This window comes from Dama dama, chromosome 9, assembly GCF_033118175.1.
Source record: "Dama dama isolate Ldn47 chromosome 9, ASM3311817v1, whole genome shotgun sequence".
NCBI classification, from domain to species: Eukaryota; Metazoa; Chordata; class Mammalia; order Artiodactyla; family Cervidae; genus Dama; species Dama dama.
The window spans coordinates 100216414-100236096 of record NC_083689.1 but is presented as its reverse complement, the minus strand read 5'-3'; the positions used below and the strand labels follow the sequence as shown (position 1 = coordinate 100236096).

The window sequence follows — 19683 nt, the reverse complement described above, 5'->3', positions numbered from 1 at the left end:
GGGGTGCGAGGCCGTCTGCGCCGCGCGCACTTCCGGAAGGCGCGGGGAGAGAGCCTGCGGTTGGCTCCCTAGAAGGAAAGCAAACCGGAAGAGAGTTGTGTTAAGTGTGCGGCAACGCATGCAGCTAGTGCGCAGGAAGAATCCGGGAAAGAGTGGAAGCTCGTAATTTGAGTTTGTTGGTGCAAAACTGAAGAAACACAGCCAATCATTTATTTAAGACCGCCTTGACGTTTCCCTCAGCTCAGGTACACATTTTACTAGACAGGTATTTTTTTTTCCTGCCTCTAGGTCCTTGACCTCCCTTTCCTTAGAGCATTGCGTTAGAGAACTGGTAACTGTACCACTAGTTGGTACAGGTATTAGTAACTGGTAATTGATTCTCTTCATTTTGGGAATGTAAATCTTTTTAAAAGTTCTTTCCCGTGTTACAACCCAGGGCTGTCTTTCTTCAGGAACTAGGAGTCATCCTTTTAAAATGTTAGGAAAGGAGACATCACCCATAGCTCCCAGTCTCCTTGGGAGCGTAGAAGCCTAAGTTAGGCAGGCGCTTTGTTTCAAGTTGTAAAACTGCCTCCCGTCTCGCAGCTTAGAGAAAAGTTACTTTTACTTTGTGAGGGCCTCCCTAGTAGCTCAGATGGTAAAGCATCTGCCTGCAGTGCAGGAGACCCGGATTCAACTCTGCATAGGGAAAATCCCTTGAAGAAGGAAATGGCAACCCGCTCAAGTATCCTTGCCAGGAAAATAACATGGACAGAGGAGCCTGTCGGGCTACAGTACATGGGGTCACAAAGAGTCGGAATTTCTTTTTGGGTAAACAGAACTGGCCTAAGAGTTTTCCTACTCTTAGAATATCTTAAGCTTTCTGTTGAGTTCAGACAGAATCCTGGCCCCTCTTTTCTGTTGTGATCGTCTTGAATAAGCCTCTTGCCTGTTTAACTTTGACATCAGTAATGTGGAACTTTGGGGTGAGCAGATATAAACAAAAACAACAGACCAGAAATTGAAGTTAGTATCTGTTCTTTTAAAAACTTACTCATTCAACAAATTTTTTAGACTTTCTACTCCTTCAGAACTGTATTTGAGTATTGAATAGTAGAAGAGATATCGTCCTTGCCCTTAGGGTCAAATGGAAATAACACAATAGTCCCGCGTTCATTCTTATTTTGAAGTGCATGTTATAAATGACAAGCACAGAGTCTAGTAAAAATTGTGTAAACAACTATTGTAGGTAAGGTGGTCAGTATAGTGTCTTCTAGCTGCTTGTGGCTAATAGACTCATGCAGTTGCTCCTGTCATGTAGAGTTGCAGGGACTAGGCATCTTAATGCTCTGTTCCACTGTGAGGAAGACCATTGGTGACACACACTAATTTTAGTTTCCAACCTGGACATTTATCAGTAATGAAGTGGCTCCTTGGGTTTCTTCTCACCCTTATCCACAGTCTTATTCAGAGCCTTACATGGAAGATTAGTATTTAATGCTACTCCTTCCCACTCCTCAAAAAAATCCCAATATTCAACACACCAAAAAACAAAACAAAACAAAAGCACCATCTTTCCTTCCTTACAGTGTCTTGTTTTACCATTGTGTTCCTCATCTTGATTAATGGCATTATTCTTTACTCAGGTGTTTGGATGTCAAATCTTGGAGTCATCATTTATCCTTATCTTTCCACCTGCAACAGTGCTTACTGGTTATGGCAATATAGTAAATAATTCTGAAATAGCAGAGTTAAACTGATGATTCCAAATGATTAGAGCATTCTAATCATTCTAGTGTTTCTGTAGCTAGGTACTTGAATCAGAATCAGAAATGGAATTTGTTAAAAATGTCGGTTCTAGGTCACTATTCCAGAAATTATGAGCCAGAATTTTAGGGATTGGGTACATGTATTCTGTATGGATTTTTACTAAGCTCTCAGGGTAATTTTTATTTGCACTAACATTTAAGAATCTCTTCATTCCCTCACCACCTATATCCAACTGTTAGCAACTTTTCCCCATTTCCCTAATGTCTCTGTCATTAATCAGCTCTTTTCTGTTCCCTGCTTCTGACAAAGAATTATTTTTAAATTGCTTGAGATCTTAAGCAGGCAGAGAAGCTGCAAATTATTGATTTTTGCATAATACCATATTATTTGTAAACTGTCATGAAACAGTATTTTCAATTCCATCACAGGAACTAGGTAGGAACCAGTTTCCTGGGAGAAAATATTGTATTTTGCTTGTGTAATATAAAATGACAATTTGGGGCACACATGCCTATTTAAAAGACAGAATGGCCAACTAATTGGTGTTTCTGAATTTTTTCTATTAGTAATAATGCTACTTGTTCATTTACATGTTTTTGTCTTACAAACAAGTTGTATCAATCAGGAGAGATTTAAAAGCATAAAAGAGAAGAAAAGTTATACTTACTTAAATTAACCTGCATACTAGGAAAAGACCCCTATTATTCTGATTTATCAGGGAACACCCCAGCTGACAGAACAGCAGTCTTCCATGGAAATGTGTAAAATACCACTGGCCTATTAAGTAAAATCTTATCCTCCCTCCCTGGTCCCGTATTGAATAATAATAATGCATACTAATTAAGTATCTGTTGTGTACCAGATCTCATGTTATGAAATGCTAAACAATTCTCTTTGTTTAGTCCTTACCAGAAAAAAAAAAATAAAAACACTAAGCCATTATTGTTCCTAATTTACAATTAAGAAACCATGATAAAGGATAATCAAGTTGGTGAAAATCAGCATGAGTAAAAGCAATGGAGCTGGGCAATAAACTCAGGCACTGTAGCCTCAGAGGTCAATATTGCCTACTACATTTTGTCTTCTCCTAATTTAGGCTTCCATGATTTGAGTCTAGCTTTTGTCTCAATCAGCTATTGTTAGAATAATGCTGCATAACTACTATCCAAAAATATCTCAGTGGCATACAGCAAATAGGCATTTATTTTTCACATGTTTTTGGTCAAGGTGAGAGTTACAAACTTAAGTTGGCCTTATGGATAAGTAGAAAGGGGGTGGGGAATAGGCATAAAGAGAAATGAGCAGGCATGTATGTCTTTTTCTTTTTAAACAGTGACTGGTTACCCAAACTCCTACCTGATGGCCTTGACACATATCTCATTGGAGAGAGAGATGTCACATGGATGCTTCTAGCTTCTGGTAATCTGAGAATTTTGGTATTAAAATGGGCATATTCTACTCCCTATAGAAATTTATGTAAGGAAAACGAAGACAATTCATACTGATAGGGATTTCATTTATATTAATGTGTGTGTATGAAAGTTGCTCAGTCATGTCTGACTCGTTGCAACCCCATGGACTGCAATCTGCCAGATTTCTCTGTCCATGGAATTCTCCAGGCAAGAATACTGGAATTGGTTGCCGTTCCCTTCTCCAGGGGATATTCCCAACCCAGGGATTGAACCCAGGTCTCCTACGTTGCAGGCAGATTCTTTACTGTCTGAGTCATTTATATTGATAGGCATGTCAATTTTAGCTCAGTATAGTAGAGAACAAGGCTCAAGTAAGTGTTCTCTGGTGGCAAAATTTCCTTGCTTGTCCATTAAGGAAGAGAGAATGTAGGAGGTTGTCTCAACTGTAATGGTCATTCATAGTGACATCTGATGGAAGGAGTCTCTCATACTTTTAAATGGCAGGATACTGCCACATCAGGTGGATTGTGTATACCCTGAGGTCCAAAAGGAAAAAGTTCAATAGTCAGGAAAAGGGAATATGAACTGATCACAAAACCAGGAAGTGAAGAGAATGTACTAAAAATCTTGAAGGTGAAGGAAGAGTTGGAATTTCAGAGGACAGCTAAAGAACAACATTTCAAGAATAAGAAGGAATAGTGTTGTCGGGTAGGCACTGCATAACTGAGTAGGAATCTGAATAAATGTTGAGGTTAAAAGTCTAAAACACACAAACAAACAAACAAACACCGACTATATAAATGGGCTGTGGTTCCTGAGAGGAAGGAAACAAGGTGAGTATCTCTGGAGCTCTGCCTGTGGAAAATTTCCCAGCTATAGGGCATGAAACTGGAGTTCAGTCAGAATACGGGAGTCTCTCTTGTCTGAAGAGGCAGAGATCAGAGTTCTGGGCTTTTAATGGTTGGGGTCTGTGGGCCAAGGCATTAAGAAAAAGTCTGTGGAGGTCATGAAGTTCATATGGAGGTTCCCCACACATCCTTGGCTGAGAGCTGGACAGACTACCAGACTTGGCCACACAAAGTTAATAAGAAACTTGCTGTTACAGAGGTGAGAGCAGAACAGAGACATTAGATATTCAGCAGTGCTGGGGACTTTGGAATTAGGGCCCAGACATACTGAACAGATCTCTTTAACACCTCCTAACAAAGTGGAAATCAAATGGAATCACTGCTTTATGATAAAGACCACACCCAGAGAAAGGCCTTCTTTATACCCACTTTAACAAAGCTTGGAAACCAAGCCCTAACAAGATTCTTAGAGGAGAAAGAGTTTGAGATTGGATCTCACCCATTTACTAAGGAGCTTCCCAGTAGTGCTAGTGGTAAAGAATCTGCCTGCTAATGCAGCAGACACAAGAGACGCGGGTTTGATTCCTGGGTTGGGAAGATTGTCTAGAGTAGGAAATGGCAATCCATTCCAGTATTTTTGCCTGGAAAATTCCATGAACAGAGGAGCCTGGCAGGCTGAAGTCCATAGGGTCACAGAGTCGAACATGACTGAGCACATGGGACACAGTTTACAGGGACTTGCAAATAGATAAACAGAAATTATACAGTCTCAAAAAAGGAGATATAGAAAGATTCAAGAAAAGAATAAAACACTTTGAACTTACACAGCAGTATTATACAGTTTAATATATATGCACTGGAGCTCGAAAAGAAAAAGCAATATAATGAGGCAATGAAATATTTCGGTAAATGATTGAAAAACTTTGATTTACAGTTCCGAGAAGATCAGAAAGTAGTAAGCAAGATACCAAGAACAGCACATATAAGCATATCAGAGTCATATAGAGTCACAGATATCAGAGTCCAAATTAGAACATCTAGAAATGAGCCATAGAAAAAGATGCATTACACACCAAAGAAAAATAACACATATGAAGGTATAGTTCGCATCTGAAACAATGGACACCAGAAGCAGTAGCATCGTGCTTTAGCAGGTGCTAAAAAAGAAAAAGTTATCAGCCTTGAATTCTATATCCAGTTATCTTCTAAAAAAAAAAGAGTTAAAACAAAGATGTTTTCAGGGAAGTGGAAGTTGAGGAAACTCATTTCCAACAGACTAAACCTTAGGATGTTTTTCAGGCTGAAGGGAAGTGATACAAGACAGAAATTTTGATTTACAGAAAGTAGAGAATGACAAGCAGAAGTAGAAAATCACTGTGTAAATACAAAAACCTATTTTTACTTCTCCTGAAGTTTCTTAAAAAGAATGCAGTGCTTTGCATAAGGCCATGTTTATGATGTGTGTACATATAAAAACATGGCAATAGAACGTAAAGGTAAAGGACAAGGGAGGTGAAGTGAATGGAAATATACCCTTTCCCGTTTGTAAAATTTGATACGGGACATGTGAAGTTCGAAATATCAGGTGTGAAAAGGGACTCATGAAGTAGGAAGCTCCTAAGGTTAGAAGTGGGATGTTTATAAACAGAATCATGCTCTCCTAAGGCTATTGCATTTGTGAAAGTGTCAGGTGGGAAATGTTAGGTGTGAAATGGAGTTTATAAAGTAGGAACTACTAAGGGTACGAGTGAAAATTGAAGTGACCCAATATTGTTGCTAACTAGGCATTGTAACAATAATAGTACAGAGAAATATTCTTAGAGCAGCCAGCAAAAAATAATGAATAGAAGTTATATCTATAAAAGATAATATAAATAGCACCAAATAAAAATTTATCTTTGTCATTTATTTCTTACAGTAGATCATGAAAATGGCATTTTTTAAAAATAATAAATGTGATACATTGATACCACTGAGGTTTAGAAACTTATAAAGACAAAATAATTCTACCACCACCCTAAGAGTGTCATTTCAATATTCCAGTATTGTATATGTGCCTGTGTGTGTATATATGTATTCAGTTCAGTTCAGTCTCTCAGTTGTGTCCGGGTCTTTGTGACCCAATGGACTGCAGCATACCAGGCTTCCCTATTCATCACCAACTCCTGTAGCTTGCTCAAACTCATGTCCACCGAGTCGGTGATACCATCCAACCATCTCATCCTCTGTCATCCCCTTCTCCTGCCTTCAATCTTCGCTTATATATTTAGAACAATGCTTGCATGCTCAGCTGCTCAGTCATGTCAGACCCTTTTCTACCCTATGGACTGTAGCCTGCCAGGCTTCTCTGTTCATGGAGTTTTCCAGGCAAGAATACTGGAGCACGTTGCCATTTCCTACTCCAGGGGATCTTCCTAACCCAGGGATCAAACCTGTCTCCTGTATTGGCAGCTGGATTCTTTACTACTGAGCCACCTTGGAAGCCCAATCAGAACAATAGACTATATATAATTTATATTCTATTTTTATATTTATATCATAAATGATATTTATTTGTCACAAAGGTATCTGTAAACATGAATTTTAATGATTTCTTTTATGTATTTACTATATTGGACAGTTTCCCTGTAGCTGGAACACTGTTATTACAAATGTTGTAATAACATTTGTTGTGTCCGACTCTTTGTGAGAGGACCCCATGGACTGCAGCATGCCAGGCTCCCCTGTCCTTCACTATCTTCTAGATTTTTCTCTTGAGTTAGTGATGCTTTCTAACCATCTCATCCTCTGCTGCCTCCTTCTCCTCCTGCCCTCACTTTTTCTCACCAGTAGTGTCTTTTCCAATGAGTCGGCTCTTCGTGTCAGATGACCAAAGTGTTGGAACTTCAACATCAGTCCTTCCAATGAATATTCAGGACTGATTGATTTCCTTTAGGATTGACTGGTTTGATCTCCTTGCAGTTCAAGGGACTCTCAAGAGTCTTCTCCAGCACAGTTCAAAAGCATTAGTTCTTTGGTGCTCAGCGTTCTTTATGGTCCAAATATCACATCCATCCATGACTCCAGGAAAAACCATAGCTTTGACTGTACAGACCTTTGTCAGCAAAGTGACTTCTCTGCTTTTTAATGCACTGTCGAGATTTCTTACAGTTTTCCTTCCAAGGAGCAAACTTCTTTGTATTTCATGGCTGCAGTCACCATATGCAGTGATTTTGGAGCCCAAGAAAGTAAAATCTGTCACTCCTTCAACTTTTTCCCCTTCTATTTGCCATGAAGTGATGGGACCAGATGCCATGATCTTCGTTTTTTAATGTTGTTTCAAACGAGCTTTTTCACTTTTCTCTTTGACCCTCATCAAGAGGCTCTTTAGTTCCTCTTCACTTTCTGCCATTAGAGTGGTATCATCTGCGTATCTGTATTTATTAAAAATACCACTGAGGTGTTATTCTGATTAAATATTTTCTGCATCTTTGCCCATGAATTATTTCTTAAGGGAATGTGTGTTGATGCTTCCATTTTAGGGCATTAGGTATACAGACTCTCTCTGCCTTGAAGATTAAAAAAAATATTTTGTTGTGTCACTTGTTTAAAAAGCCGAAGTGGATAGAGCTGAGGCAGTACAAAATGGTGAATGGTTTCCCTGACTGTAGCTGAGCACCCAACCCAACGAATAATATTAATAGCTGTGGAAAGTAAACCCAATACTGTGGTCTAAATACAGGTAAGAACACAGGAGGGCGATGTTTGAGACCAGAGCCTTACTGTGAAGTAAGGCTATAATACCTTTGTTTCCCATTCTTTGCATCATCACTTGTGAGATGGTTAGGCCTCAGAGAGGAGGGTTATACTCGTTCACATTTCATCCTATAAGGCAATTTAGAATTCCTGAGGTGAGGGATAGTGTATTGGCAGTGAACCTAAAAGTAACAGTGTCAGTTTTGAGGGGGGGAAAGGAATGAGATTATTGTGTGAAATAAAGCAGTCTTGACTGGTTTTATATGTGCACTGCACAGCAGAATCCTCCTTAGCATGAGTGTCACCAGGTGGGCAAAAAACTGCGCTTATGGGGCAGTGGGAATTTACTGAGGCTTGAACGGTCGTTGGGATCAAAGGGTCATGAGATTTGTAATCTGGAAGTGATATGTCCGCAAGTATCTTCCCTAGGGCCTCTTCAGTGCAATATAGTCTTTGGTGGTTGATATTAGCAGGTCAGAGAAGGGAATGCAGTTTATGTCTTAAAGGTGAGAAACATGATGGGCACCTCAAAAAAGAAACCAGATTCACCAAGGCCGTTAAATATGTAAACAATTTTGAACAGATCTTGCCATTATTTTATAGAGCTGGAACTCAATTTGGAATTTGCTGGAGACACTATACTTGTGTGTTTCATTCCAGAAACAGTATGTGATATATGGATAGCCATCGTTGTATTTTAAAGTGGCTCTTTAATTTGAAAAGATATACTTAATGCCATTCACGAGAGAAAAATGCTTCCTAATGATCCATTGCTTCCATATGATGAAAATTTATTAATAAACATTTTTATGTAAATGGCTTAAACTATTTATACGTTAAAAATGGTTAAAATTTTTGAATATTTTAAAATATTTATTTGAGCATAGTAAATTTATATGGTTCAAAATTCAAAATGTGTAAAAAGATATTTACTGAAAAACTGTCTTCCATCCCTACTCACCAGATAAACAGCTCCTCTTTCAAAGCCTAAAAATATCTTCAGTTTTTCATGCAACTTCCAGAGATAAACATATGTATATAAGTTATATAAAAGTGTCATTTTTAACACAAACGAGACGGTAGTGTTCTTTATATACAGTCTGGTACTTTGCTTTTTTGTTGGTATTATTTTTTAAAATACCTTAGTGATCCATATCAGTATACCATGAGATTTGTCATAATGTTTTATTCACTTCTGAACTGTGAATTTTTTGTGAGCCCTAGGCTTTTTTTGCCTTCTTTGGTCCCTTTCTTCATGAATAATGGTAATAGTAATAATAGCAATAATAATAAAGTTCTGTTTTATGACTTCGTGTTGGTACCAACTATGTGTTGGTATAAAGATGAATATAATCAAGGCTGGAATGATTATGATTTATTACTATTATTTCTTGAAATTTAAATTAACATATTTTCATGGGTTCCTAAGTGTACTGTGAGCCCTAAGCTCACAAATTGAAAGATAGGTCAGCGCTGGTTTTATTACTGCAAAGTTTTCCATAGTGAAGTGAAGTGAAGTGAAAGTTGCTCAGTTGTGTCCGACTCTGTACGACCCCGTAGACTGTAGCCTGCCAGGCTCCTCTGTCTATGAATTTCTCCAGGCAAGAATGCTGGAGTGGGTAGCCATTCCCTTCTCCAAGGGGATCTTCCTGACCCGGGGATCAAATCTGGGTCTCCTGCATTGCACGCAGATTCTTTACTGTCTGCGCTAGCAAAGAACCTGTGGACATTTTCCATAATAAGCACATTATTTTGATCAAGTCTTCATTGATGGATCGTTAGGTTGTTTCATAAGTTTTTGATTTTTTTAAATAGTAAATGGAGTTTAAAAACTGCAGGAAAAAAAAAAGATGCATCCAAACACAAGGAGTATTTACATACCTATTTAGAATAATACTACCTTCTAAACTAAAATTATTTTATTTTCCTGAATATTTTTAGCTGGTAGCAAAACCAATTACCACCTAGTGCTAGTACGACGTGTGCGTGCTCAGGCCTGTCCGCCTGCTTTGCAGCCCTGCTGGGCGGCTCCACTGCCAGTGGGATTCTCCAGGCAAGAATGCTGGAATGGGTCGCCATTCCCTTCTCCAGGGGGTCTTCCCGACCCCGGGATCGAACCGTGTCTTCTGCTTCTCTTGCATCTCCTGCACTGGCAGGCGGATTGTTTACTACCACAGCACCTACAGTATCATTTATTGTCCCTCACATGATTTTTATATTTGTTTTCTCTCTATGTGGGCTTCTCTGGTGGCTCAGAGGTAAAGAATCCGCCTGTCAGTGCAGAAGATGTAGGTTTGATACCTGGGTAGGGAAGATCCGTTGGAGAAGGAAATGGCAACCCACTCCAGTATTCTTGCCTGGGAAAGCCCATGGACAGAGGAGTCTGGCGGGTTACAGTCCATAGGGTTGCAAAGAGTTGGACATGAGTTAGTGACTAAACAATAACAACAACTCTCTCTATGTACACCGTCCCCTTCTCTTTGTCTCCTCCTTTCATTCAGCTAAATATTACTATTCTCTTTACAGTTCTTCCTCCTTTCCTATTAGTTCTTTAAGTTTGTCCTAAAGGCATTTATTTATATTTAAACACGTTCTTAGAGTTAAAAAATGAAGAAATCGCCAGAATTTACCCCAATATTGTTAATATTTGAAATGAGCCTGCATAGAATTTCCCTGGACTGAATTTATAAATAGCCTAACACAAAAATTAATTCATATGCTGTGGAATGTCTTATAAACTAAATTATCAAACTGTCTTACATGCTTGACTCCCACAAGTTTATCAACTGTTTGTGTCTTTTTTTTTTTATCCCCTCCTTTATACCTGTCTCTTGACAGATTCATTGGTTAGGGATATATATTGACTATCTTAACAGTAACATGAAGCTCTCATAGCATATTTAACTCACAATGGCTTCTCTCAGTGAGATCTTTTCCTAATTACTTTTACATTTGTAGGCCAGGGATTAAAACTAAATGAGGCTGTGGATGGGTCGGTAGATGCTTATGTAATCAACCAGAGAATGATGGTTGATGCTGTCTAAAAGCAGATGTTTTTACTTACTTTTAGTCAGTTTTCATTATATAAGATTAGAGGGCATAAATTGATTTCTTTTCTCAAAGTAAACCAGAAATTCATATATTTAATGACATAACTTTTGCATTAGTGAATAAAATAAATAAAAATATCAAAATAACAAACAGTATTCAGTCAGCACTGCATACCAAATCAAATATATGTGTAAGCTGTAGAACTCATTGGTAGGCAGTATAAAACTTTTGTGTAAACTGTTTGAGGACAGGAATTTGTATCTGCCTTGAGATTTAACAAGTGTGCCTGCATGTGGTTGGTGTTCAGTAAATATAGGTGAATATACAGAATTAATTTAAAAAGTAAGACGTCTTATTTTGAATAGTAGTAATGTTTCTTTTATTCATATATCACAGCTTGCTGAGGAATAAAGATGGAAAGATGTAGTGCAAATTCTTCTAGTTGATCAAACTCCATTATTTGAAGGAAAAAAATTAACACTAAATAGACTTTCATGTATCTATAGAGCCTTAGAATTCTTACATACTTAGAAAGAATTAAGTGTAATGCCCTATATTTTGTTGAAGAGAAAAGGAATGTCTATAGAGGTTGTATAGTTTTTTTAGTGGGCAAAATTACCAAAGGCAGACTGAAATTCAAATCTCTTGATTTTTAAAATTGGGCCTTTTTGTACTACATAATGTTTTCTAGTTTGTCACTAGTGCTATCCCTCAGCAAACATTTGCATAATAAGGGTTTACTTCCTACATCTATAGGGGGTTCAGATTTTTAAAAATTAAAACTTCTGTTAGGAAAATTTGTTTAAATTAAATTAATCTCTTTTCCTTATTGTAAATGGAATTACTATAACTGTTGGATATACACAACAAAGTTTGATTTTATGAGTATGATACCATTAAAAATCCTTTAAGCCATAATGAAAGTTGTAACTGGTCTGAAGACCATTTTTGCCATAGTTAATATTCACAGCAAGGAATGATTCTTCCTGTTATATCAAATAAACTCATCTTTAAAGTTGAAAATATTGTAGCATTTCCATAATGTTCATCTCAAGAGATGACAAGGTGTCAAAGGATGATAAGAAACATTGAGTAAGTATCTAAATTTGCTGTACAGAAAATAAGAATTTTTCCCTTAAAAATTATCATCAAATATATCTGTTATATGTTTTGCTACAGTGCTAATAAGGATTCCCTATTATACTAATGAGGATATGCTAGTAATTAAGTGATTATTAATTAATTATTAATTAATCTTAGATATCTGGTAAGGTTATCCATACTCATGATCACCATCAGCAATCAGCATATGCATACCGAGAAAGGAAGTCTGAGTAGATCGTCAAGGAAGTATTTCTTTCCCACAAACACTGTTGCAACTTCCTAATTTTGATTTTGTAGAAAGGGTACAGTACAATAAACTGATGGCAACCTACCTGTATCCTCAGGAATGCCCCCAGAATGTGTATAAATCTGCTGAGCAGGTCCTAAAGGTGGAAAGTGAAAGTGAAAGTCATGTCAAACTCTTTGTGACCCCATGGACTGTAGCCTGCCTGGCTTCTCTGTCCATGGAATTCCCCAGGCAAGATTACTGGAGTGGGTAGCCCTTCCCTTCTCCAGGGGATCTTCCCAACCCAGGGATCAAACCCAGGTTTCCCACATTACAGGTGATTCTTTATGGACTGAGCCACCAGGGAAGCCCCCTAAAGGTGGAGGGAGAGGAAATTAGCCTAAAACTTCTAAATGGAGCCAGGTGGTACATCCACACAGCTTTTCATATCAAATAAATGATCACAAGCCACAAGCTCATGATGCAGTTGAAATATTTATCCAGCATCACTCTCCTGTTTATGTATTTGGTCTGCTTATTTATTTAATTCTTGGCTTGGTTTTACTTATGTTTCTATGGAAGACATTTACCTTACACTTGGCTTACTGCACTGCAGCATCAAGAAAGACCTTTGAAAACTTACAGGATATGTACAGGACTATTCAACATCCACTGGGTCACAGGAAAAGCAGGAGAGTTCCAGAAAAACATCTGCTTCATTGACTACGCCAAAGCCTTTGACTGTGTGGATCACAACAAACTGTGGAAAATTCTTAAAGAGATGGGAATACCAGACCACTTGACCTGCCTCCTGAGAAATCTGTATGCAGGTTAAAAAGCAGCAGTTAGAACCAGACATGGAACAGCAGACTGGTTCCAAATCGGGAAAGGAGTACGTCAAGGCTGTATATTGTCACCCAGCTTATTTAACTTATATGAAGAGTATATCATACAAAAGCCTGGATGAAGCACAAGCTGGAATCAAGATTGCTGGAAGAAATATCAATAACCTCAGATATGCAGATGACACCACCCTTATGGCAGAAAGCAAAGAAGAACTAAAGAGCCTCTTGATGAAAGTGAAAGAGGAGAGTGAAAAAGCTGGCTTAAAACTCAACATTCAGGAAACTAAGATCATAGCATCCAGTCCCATCACTTCATGTCAAATTGATGGGGGAAAAAATGGAAACACAATGAGAGACTTTATTTTCTTGGCTCCAAAATCACTGCATATGGTGACTGCAGCCATGAAATTAACAGATGCTTGCTCCTTGAAAGAAAAGCTGTGACCAACCTAGACAGCATATTAAAAAGCAGAGTCATTACTTTGCTGACATAGGTCCCTCTAGTCAAAGCTATGGTTTTTCCAGTAGTCATGTATGGATGTGAGAGTTAGACTACAAAGAAAGCTGAACACTGAAGAATTGATGCTTTTGAACTGTGGTGTTGGAGAAGACTCTTGAGAGCCCCTTGGACTGAAAGGAGATCAAACCAGTCAATCCTAAAATAAATCAGTCCTGAATATTCATTGGAAGGGCTGATGCTGAAGCTGAACCTCCAATACTTTGGCCACCTGATGTGAAGAGCTGATTCATTGGAAAAGACATTGATGCTGGGATAGATTGAAGACAGGAGGAGAAGGGGACAACAGAGGATGAGATGGTTGGACAACATCACCAATTTAATGGACATAAGTTTGAGCAAGCTCCTGGAGTTGGCGATGGACAAGGGGGCCTGGCGTGGTACAGTCCATGAGGTCTCAAAGAGTCATACACAACTTAGTAACTGAACTGATTAATTAAAATTTTCATGTATCTTACTGGGTCTGTGTGAGAAAACATCACTAAATTAAATGAAGATAGTTATAGGAAGTACAAACTGGGAATTCCATTATTTAGTATCTGCACAGTTCCTATCTTTTTTTAGAACAAATGACTTTGTTCAGCTTGAATTACTGGAGGATGCTAATAAATAGAACAGTTCTAAAAACATACACTGAACATCCTGTCATGTGAAAACTTCATATTCTCTCACAGCAGAAGAAACGGTGATGAAAAGCCAGTTCTGCATTTTACAGTTAAAGCAAATACAGCAGAGGAAAAAGGAAGGAAAACAAGTATCCAAGAATGATGTCAATCTCAAGATACTGACTTAATTATTCTTGCTTATCACTAGGGGAAAAATGCTTTGTATTCATGGATGTATCAATGAGAACTTATGGAATAGAACTTTTAAAGTGTATTTTATGCCTTAGTGTGATTCATTCATGCGTTCCTTCATTCATCCTTTGAATTAATCAAACCTGCATGAGCACTAAATGAACATCTTCAATATCCCCTCTTTGAGAGATATTCACATTCACACTCCCGTGGTCATCGGGCAGGCTGACCCCACTTTTCATCCACAGCTGGCAAGCTCAAGGTGGGCACCTGACCCAAGGTAAGCTGTTCAGAATTCATTACAATGAATTTGGAACTAGCACTAGGATTGCACTCATACCTGGGAATGTTTTTTGAACAGTTAAACTGTAAAAACTCAGTCAAGTTTTCTCCCAGGTTATCTAGGGTGTAGCTGAAGCCGATAAAAATATTGAAAAAAAAATATGACGGAGAAAAAGATGAGGAGTGGATAGTGTCAGTAAGTTTTGTTTTGTTTTTTGATTTTCTAGGTTTCTTTGTTTTTGTTCATTTTGTTGTTTTGTTTTTCTTTTAAATAACAAACTGCATTTTAGTTTCCAGTTGTGGAATTTTTCCAAGATATTTTCATACCATTGTGTTTCCTGATATTGTGCCCTTATATTTTCCCTTAGTTGTTTTCTTATACTGATACGCTGTCCTTGGTCTTCAAAGGAAAGCTGAATATCATCCCAAATAATATTAGCTCCATGGATGAGCTACTGTGTTAACACACTGCTATTATAACCAAGATATATTCCCAACTTTTAGGCCCTCACAGTGAAATGAAGGAACTAATATAATAAGATAGACTCAGTAAAGCTAAAATTGTAATACCTTTTTAAAATAGAGGAATCATTGTATGAAAATAAATGATAACCATGCTGTTGTACAACATTGGGTTAAAAATTTACAGATGGTTTAAATAAAATGAATTTTTGATCTCTTCACCCATGTGATTAAGTAATAAAACTGTTTCATGTAATGTAATCTGCATTAGCTAACTTCAACTGTGTTGCTGGATTTTATTTCACTTGAATTTGCATACTTAACTTCTCTGCCAGACTCTATAAAGAAAACCAGTAAGTAATAATAATAATGTACATGGATCACAAAGAGTCAGACATGACTGAGCAACTGAGAACACACATGGTGGTTACATACAACAAGGGTATGTATCCCTTGTTACATGTATATGTTACAAAATCACCAATGCTGTAACAAAAAGAAAACCAATAAACTAGGTTACTACATGAATACAGGATCTTAATTTTATTTTCTTAAATCTAAATTCCACATGTCTAGTATAGATTTCTCCTTAGAACAATTTCCCCAAACAGATTAAAACAAGAATGCTTAATTGTGTGAAATGCTTCTGTGTTATATATTGACAGATCCGACTGTTAGGTAATTTTACACAAAAATATTGCCTTCACAGAATACTTTTAACAAAGCAGGACAATATCATATGAGTCAGATTTTTGTGTTTCTAACATTCTCTGTTCTTGAGAGTTTTAAATTGAAAGATAAATTTTTAAAATGAGATGCAAACAAGAATGCCTATGAGAGTAAATGCAGCTTCTAGTTAAGCCAGGTTTTCAAATATTTTGAATATTTGAATTTTCAAATATTTAATATCTGAGATAACCATTAAGAATTTTATTTTTTGTAAAGCACAATGAGTTTAAAGTTCTTTGTAAAACATAGTGATGAAAAGTCTTTCCCAGAAATACTATATTAGTGAAAAGTGATATGAAGGAGGACATAGTTCAGTCTGGGAAATTTGATCTCATTCTGGAAAAGAATCTTGCAGAATTATACTTTGGAGTGACAGATCTTAAGTGTCTGCAAACTTCAGATTCTTGGCATATTAAAATTAAAGCTAAGTGTTAAAAATTCATCTGAGGTCACTAGAGAGAGATCTTCCATTAAAGGCAAAAGTATATGTCTAGGGAATATATTAGGAGAATTTTAGAATTAGAATTTAGTTCACTCAGTAATAAAAATGCCAATGGAGAGAACTGTTCATCAGAAAGGATACAAGAAATAGTGAAAAATATATATTTGAAAAATATATATTTATCAAATGATTTCAATTTTTAAATGTTCACTTGTAAAACTGATTTATTGAAGTACAAAGAAGATATATTAGTTTAAGAAATGTACACAGTTTGTGCTGGTTTTCTATTTCCCTGACAAGCCAAAAGATAATTTTTTGTAATAAATATGGAGAGACAGTCTAAAGCTGACATTGGGACAACAGTCTTTTGGGGCTTGGACACTTGGGAACAGCCAGTGAGCCCCAAGTCACCCCCACTTCCCCATCTGTGTCTGTGAGTTTGTCATATTCAGGAAACTCCCAATTCTTCTCTCTCTCTCACCATGTTCAGGAAAAGAAATACTTTGATTTTAGAGGTAGTGCTATTGGCAGCAGAGAGGGAGCACTAGGAAGTTAAATTGTTAGCTGCCCATCTGAAAGAATCTGAGGTTTTATCTCTGGATCCTCCTCTCACCTCAGTATTCATTCTGTTAACCCGGATGTAGTCTTCTCTTCGGTTCTTCTACAGAGAGGGCACACCAGGTTTAAATTCTTCTTGAGCCTCTTCCTCCCTTCGAATCTAAGACATTTTTCCTCTAGCATATCTTCACTCATTAGTCTTTAGGAGACTTATGTCTCTGGCTCAAGTTTTATCATTTGACTGCAAATTTACGAATATAAACATACACGATCTGTGTCATATGTAATATACTTAAGTTTCCCACAATTCTGAAAATTCATTATGTGACGTTTAAAGTCTCTATCATCCAGATGGCTCTACAGAAAACTATAGATTTGTTGCAAGCACTCATTAACAATAAATAAAATTCTTTTTTTCCTGTTTTTGTTTGTTTTTGATTTCAGAATAGAGAACATAGATAAACTCTTTATGTTGATGGACTTCCCTGGTGGCTCAGATGGTAAAGTGTCTGCCTTTACCATGCAATGCAGGTAGACCTTTACTTACCAATGCAGGAGACCCGTGTTCGATCCCTGGTTTGGGAAGATACCCTGGAGAAGGATATGGCAACCCACTCCAGTACTCTTGCCTGGAGAATCCCATGGATGGAGGAGCCTGGTAGGCTACAGCCTATGGGGTCCCAAAGAGTCCGACACGACTGAGCAACTTCACTTTCACTTTCACTTTGCTCTGATAGGGACAGGAGAAAGTGGGGGAAACTCAAACAGCCAAATGAGCTAGTTTTCTAAATAATTTTAAACTGTGCAAAAAAATTGATTCATATATTTAAGAGCAACTTTCCTTGAACTTTAAACAGATTTATTTCAGAAAAATATTTAATTGACTTAACGGAGAGATTACTCAGTTAAAAGAAACAATAATTGCATTAAGAATTTTACAATGTGAGGTTAGTGTGATTGCTTTTCAAAAACCAATTTTCCAGGGTGATGATTGGTCTTACTTGTAACTGGGAATAGGTTACTAATTTTATTCATAATTTCCACATTTTCACATCAGAATTGGAACCAAAAGTGAGGGCAAGGAGGCTTAAGTACTGTGTATTCTAGGGAGAGCTGAGGACAAATGAAGATGAGACACCTCTTCAGGTTTATTTAGAGCACACTATTGCTCCTGTCCGACTGTGGATTCAAAGATGTCCTTAAATAAAAAGGTAGTAAAAGACAGACTTGAGAGAGGACTAGTTCAGTCACTCAGTCGTGTCCAACTCTTTGCGACCCCATGGACCACAGCACTCCAGGCCTCCCTGTCCATCACCAACTCCTGGAGTCCATCCAAACCCATGTCCATAGAGTTGGTGATGCCATCCAACCATCTTATCCTCTGTAGTCCCCTTCTCCTCCTGCCCCCAATCCCTCCCACATTCAGGGTCTTTTCCAATGAGTCAACTCTTCACATGAGATGACCAAAGTATTGGAGTTTCAGCTTCAGCATCAGTGCCTCCAATGAACACCCAGGACTGATCTTTGGGATGGACTGGTTGGATCTCCTTGCAGTCCAAGGGACTCTCAAGAGTCTTCTCCAACACCACAGTTCAAAAGCATCAATTCTTTGGCACTCAGCTTTCTTTATAGTCCAACTCTCACATCCATACATGACCACTGGAAAACCCATAGCCTTGACTAGACGGACCTTTGTTGGCAAAGTAATGTCTCTGCTTTTTAATATGCTGTCTAGGTTGGTCATAACTTTCCTTCCAAGCGTCTTTTAATTTCATGGCTGCAATCACCATCTGCAGTGATTTTGGAGTCCCCCAAAATAAAGTCAGCCACTGTTTCAACTATTTCACCATCTATTTGCCATGAAGTGATGGGACCATAAGCCATGATCTTAGTTTTCTGAATGTTGAGCTTTAAGCCAACTTTTTCGTCTTCTCTCTCACTTTTCATCATGAGGCTCTTTAGTTCTTCACTTTCTGCCATAAGGCAGAACTTCTTCACTTCTTCACTTTCTGTCATCTGCATATCTGAGGTTATTGATATTTCTCCCAGCAGTCTTGATTCCAGCTGTGCCTCATCCAGCCTGGCATTTTGCATGATGTACTCTGCTTATAAGTTAAATAAGCAGTTAAATAAGCAGGGTGACAATATACAGCCTTGACATACTCATTTCTCAATTTGGAACCAGTCTGTTGTTCCATGTCCAGTTCTAACTGTTGCTTCTTGACCTGCATACAGATTTCTCAGGAGGCAGATCAGGTGGTCTGGTATTCCCATCACTTGAAGAATTTTTCACAGTTTGTTGTGATCCACACAGTCAAAGGTTTTGGCATAGTCAATGAAGCAGAAGTAGATGCTTTTCTGAAACTCGTGCCTTTTTGATGCTCTAACAGGTGTTAGCAATTTGATCTCTGGTTCCTCTGCCTTTTCTAAATTCAGCTTGAATATCTGGGCGTTCACAGTTCAAGTACTCTTGAAGCCTGGTTTGGAGAATTTTGAGCATTACTTTGCTGATGTGTGCTGCTGCTGCTACTAAGTCGCTTCAGCCGTGTCCAGCTCTGTGCGACCCCATAGATGGCAGCCCACCAGGCTCTCCCATCCCTGGAATTCTCCAGACAAGAATACTGGAGTGGGTTGCCATTTCCTTCTCCAGTGCATGAAAGTGAAAAGTGAAAGTGAAGTCGTTCCATCCTTTCTGACTGTTAGCAATCCCATGGACTGCAGCCTACCAGATTCCTCCGTCCATGGGATATTCCAGGCAAGAGTACTGGAGTGGGTTGCCATTGCTTTTTCTGCTGGTGTGTGAGATGAGTGCAACTGTGAAGTAGTTTGAGCATGCTTTGGCATTGCCTTTCTTTGGGATTGAAATGAAAACTGACCTTTTCCAGTCTTGTGGCCAACTGCTGAGTTTTCCAAATTTGCTGGCATA

The 19683-nt window shown here is 38.1% G+C and overlaps 1 long non-coding RNA gene across 2 annotated transcripts; it reads left to right on the top strand.

Annotated features, from left to right (window-relative positions):
• Positions 1-30: 30 nt before the first annotated feature.
• LOC133062712 (uncharacterized) lies at positions 31-15753 on the top strand. 2 transcript variants are annotated; one of them, XR_009694243.1, is made up of 3 exons: positions 31-245; positions 3083-3168; positions 12708-15753. It is a non-coding gene; the product is annotated as an uncharacterized LOC133062712 (long non-coding RNA). The 2 variants fall into 2 exon arrangements; XR_009694244.1 differs by having other exon boundaries at positions 45-245; positions 12742-15753.
• Positions 15754-19683: the final 3930 nt, after the last annotated feature.